Below are 5,024 nucleotides of genomic sequence, written 5' to 3' on the forward strand. Positions count from 1 at the left end.
ATCCCTGCGTTGGATGAACCCGAACCTGTGTTCGATACTTTGATTGTGCACACCGAAGATTGGTTGGCGACCATTCAGGGAGCTGACGAGGAGGTACAGAGGATCAAAAGTATCTTAGAAGACCCTGAGACGCCTAAAATTCATGAATCTTTTCAGAATTATCGTTTAAAAGCAGGAAAAGTCTACAGGGTAGTAGATAGTCAGTTAAAGTGGTTAGTCCCTAAAGGATTTAGGTGGCAGTTGCTTAAGAAGTGCCATGATGAACTTGGTCATTTTGGGTTAGATAAAACTTTAGATAAATTAAAATCACTGTATTGGTTCCCAAAGATGAATAAGTTTGCCAAAAAGTATGTCCAATCATGTCTCGAATGTAATTATCACAAAATACCATCAGGAAAAAGACAGGGCATGCTCCACCCTATTCCGAAAATCGATAAACCCTTCCACACTATACACATGGACCACTTAGGTCCATTTGTTCGCAGTAAAGCTAAGAATACTTACTTGTTGGTAATTATTGAAGCATACACAAAATATATCACTTTATTTGCGGTCAAAAATACAAAAACTAAGTCGACCGTGAAAGTATTAAATTATTATTTTAGTTTATTCGGTATACCAAGCAGAGTAATCAGTGATCGGGGAACTTCTTTTACAAGTAAGGCTTTTGAAGACTTTGTTAACAGACTAGGAATTAAACATGTTTTAAACGCAGTTGCGACACCGCGAGCGAATGGTCAAGTCGAGCGCTATAACCGTACTATATTGGCTTCGCTCGCGGTCAAAAATCATAACTGTCGGGAAAACGAGTGGGACACTCATTTAGAAGAAATTCAGCTAGCTCTCAATACTACGCTTAATAAAAGTACGGGTAGAACACCCGCTGAGGTATTATTCGGGATTAGATTGAGGGCCAAGAGTGATGGAATAGTCACGTCATTGTTAGATCAAGAAGTATCGACATATTCACAAGAAAGTTTAGAAAACATTAGGGAGGAAGTAAATGCTAATATTACCGATAATCAGATAAAACAGAAAGAAAAATTTGACAAGAATAGGAAAATTGGTAGGAAATATCAGGTAGGCGACTTGGTAAGAATTGAAAGAGAAATAAGTAGTAATAACGGACAGTCTAAAAAGTTACTAGCTAAATTACAAGGTCCCTATAAGATTGTTAAGGTTTTAGATAAAGATAGATATGTGGTCCAAGATACACCCTTAACTCGAAAAAACAATAGAAAATACGAGGCGGTGGTTGCGCTAGATAAAATGCATCCTTGGGTGACCTACACTCGAGAAAGCCTGACTGATTCAAATGGCGAAAGCTCAGCAGAGGATGTAGACGTACACGAATCTATTGACGATAATATTAATGATATGGAAATAGAATCGACCACTATGTTGAGAGATATAGATGCAGAAAGTATTGACCCAACGAGCGATAGTTAAATTAATAATTATGGACTTGGGAATGTAATAATGAATTAAAATCATAATGAATACAAGTATTGTGATTTTTGTTCACAATGAAAAAATAATAAATTGATTTTTATTTTTAAATGGATTTGAATTGGAACCATACTTTAAAGTTTCTTTATGAAATTGACAATGACTAGAGTTTGTTAGATTTATAAATAAATAAATGATTAGCTGATAATAATATATAATTGACATATATAGATAATTTAAATTATATTTGCATAAAAATAATGATTTTGATTGAGAAATGGGTATGGAAAATCTACACACAATGGAGTCTTTTGGCAAATATGAGTGTGTTAGATTTTATAATATATATAAGATTGTTTTAGTATTATATATACAAATTCTTTATAGATATAATATTATAATTATGTTTAAATATGAAATGATTTGATTATTTTGATATTGGAAATGGAAATGGATATTGTTAATACACACACAAGAGAGTCTTTTGACAATTATGAGTGTTTTATATTTTATAATATATATAAGATTATGTTTAGATATGAAACTAGGTATCGCTTGTGTGCGCTCGCTGCTAAAGCAGCTCGCGGAACGGTTGTCTTCTTTAGTTTTGCGTGCAAAATTTTTTTACATTTTTTCCCCTATATTGAAGTTTTATTAATTCTGATTGGGGCTGTTTGGAAAAGATATGAGTTAATATTTGCAAAATACCAAGAATGGTCGTGATTTTTTTGTCTATAAGCCATACATTTTAAAGACATAATAGGGAGACAAAAGCTTGAAATATTACATACAAAAATAACTATTTATAAAAATTGTTATTTCTTGTATGACAACACTAAAATATTTTTTTACCAAAATGTGTAGTCTATTAGTACATACAAACGCGTCATACATTATTTCTATATATTATATTATCTATATTAATTCTATACTTATAATAAATCTGTAGAGAGATCAATTCTGTACAAGAAATATATTTCCAAAATAACTATCAGGGGGTATTTAGGGATCGATACTGATGTCAAGAATGCAATCATTAAAATTTTTGTCTGTCTGTCTATATAACCGTTATAGAAAAAAAAAAACTACTCGACGGATTTTAACGAAACTTGATACAATTATTTTTCATACTCCTGAGCTGGTTATAGTATACTTTTCATCACGCTACAATCAATAGGAGCAGAGCAGTGCAGAAAATATACCTCTTACATTATATCCTTCTTTTGTAAATCGTATATCATATTTATCCTGTCCATCCTTTGAAAATATCCAAATATACCTAATAGATTATGGCCCTTCTTTAGTAAATCTTATATTTTACCCCTCTTTTAAAGTCACAAAAATGTTGAAGATTAATTCATTTTGTATCCTTTACTTGACTACATACTACATCCACAAAATCTGTGTCTGTGTCTGTTAATAAATAATTATACATTAATACGTAAGAAGAGAATCTAACATCTTACGCCCCTTCCTGCTATATGCATGGTAGGGCTACACTCCAAAAAGAATAATCACTGGTAAAATTCATATAGGTAACTTAAGCCACAAACAATTTAACACATACAACCAATTAAACTCAAATAAATAGAATACTCCAAAACTCAAGTCATAAAAAAATTTCAAACCAGTTATTGCTTTCTCAACATACCAATAAGTTACCTCATTAAGATTAAATCATATACATTTTTAAACGACTCATAAATTAATTCCGAAATATATACTTAAAAACCCTGTAACCGATTTTTTGTATGGCAGCACTGAAATATATTTTCACCCAAATGTTCAAACCATAGATATATTATCCTACTGACGTAGGGTTCAAACTGTTAGTAGCTAACAACGCCACGTATTAGGTAATAACTTCAAAAGGAGACAACAGTTTTAAATATTACATACAAAGATGCATGCGTATAAAAAATATTATTTTGTGTACGGCACCACTGTTTTTTTTTTTACCACAATGTGAAATCTATTGATACCTACAAACGCATCGTACATTTTAATGTTGTCAAAATATACAACAGCTTGAAATATTTAATAGAAAATACATATGTATGAAAATTATTATTTTTTGTATGGCCACACTAAAATATTATTTTATAAAAATGTGCAGAATATTAGTACCTACAAACGCCTCATACATTCTAATGATATCAATAGAAGGCAACAGCTTGAAATATTGCATACAAAAATACATATATATGAAAATTATTATTTTTTGTATTGCAACATTAAAATATTTTTTTACCAAAATGTGCAGTTTATTAGTACATACAAACACGTCATATATTATAGGGTTGTCAAAAATATACAACAGCTTGAAATGTGACATACAAAAATGCATATGTATGAAAATTATTATTTTTTGTATGGGAACACTGAAATATTCTTTTACCCAAATGTTAAAACTGCTAGTATCTACAAACGCCTCTTACATTGGAATGACATCAAAAGGAAACAACAGCTTGAAATATGACATAAAAAAATGCACTTGTATGAAAATTATTATTTTTTATATGGCAACACTGAAATATATTTCCAAAAATCTGTACAGTCTATGAGTACCATTAAACGCCTCATACAGAAAACTGACGTTTAGTGATGCTGGGCATGGTGGTGGTGGTCTTTAAAGGGAGACAACAGCCCGAAACACCATATACAAAAATACAAATGTATGAAAATTATTATTTATTGTATGGCAACACTAAAATATTTTTTAATCAAAATGTGCACAATATTAGTACGTACAAACGCCTCATACATTCTAATGTTACCAATACAAGACAACAGCTTGAAATATTACATACAAAAATACATATGTATGAAAATTAATATTTTTTGTATGGCAACACTAAAATATTTTTTTACCAAAATGTGCAGTCTATTAGTACATACAAACGCGTCATACATTATAACGTTGTCAAAAATTTACAACAGCTTGAAATGTGACATACAAAAATGCACATGTTTGAAAATTATTATTTTTTGTATGGCAACACTGAAATATTTTTTTACACATTGGTACAGTCTATAAGTGCCATTAAGCTCCTCATACAAAAAATGACGTGAAATGGTGGCAACAGCCTGAAATGTTCGATAATCCTGTAGAAAATGCATTTGTATGAAAACATTTTTTTTGTATATGGCAACATTGGATTTTCGATTTTTTACGTAGGGTCCATTTGAAATAAAAAATATCTCCCATACATTACTTATATGCATGCTCTGTCTACGGTTTCCGCCCAAGTACTCAAAAAGTGAAAAGCGTGAAAAAAAATTCTGTATCCCAGTGTTGCCAGTCGATTAAGACGAAAATGGTCAAATGTCATTACGGCACCCATAAAAAATAGTCGTGTGAAAAAATTTAATTAAAAATATTTCTCCTTCTACTTTTCACATTTTTGAATAAAAAGTTCCAAAAAATGTATGAACGATGAAAAAAAAAACTTTACCTGGCAACACTTCGAGCCGAGCTCCATGACCGCCCGATACAAAGCGACTCGCTCAAATGTTGTCAACCTCAAAATATTTCACTTCGAAAAATGCATTTTTTCGTACATTTTACAAAATGG

This window comes from Epargyreus clarus, unplaced genomic scaffold (assembly GCF_041222505.1).
Source record: "Epargyreus clarus isolate Ecla_fem2 unplaced genomic scaffold, WU_Ecla_fem_2.2 ptg000003l, whole genome shotgun sequence".
In the NCBI taxonomy this organism is placed as follows: Eukaryota; Metazoa; Arthropoda; class Insecta; order Lepidoptera; family Hesperiidae; genus Epargyreus; species Epargyreus clarus.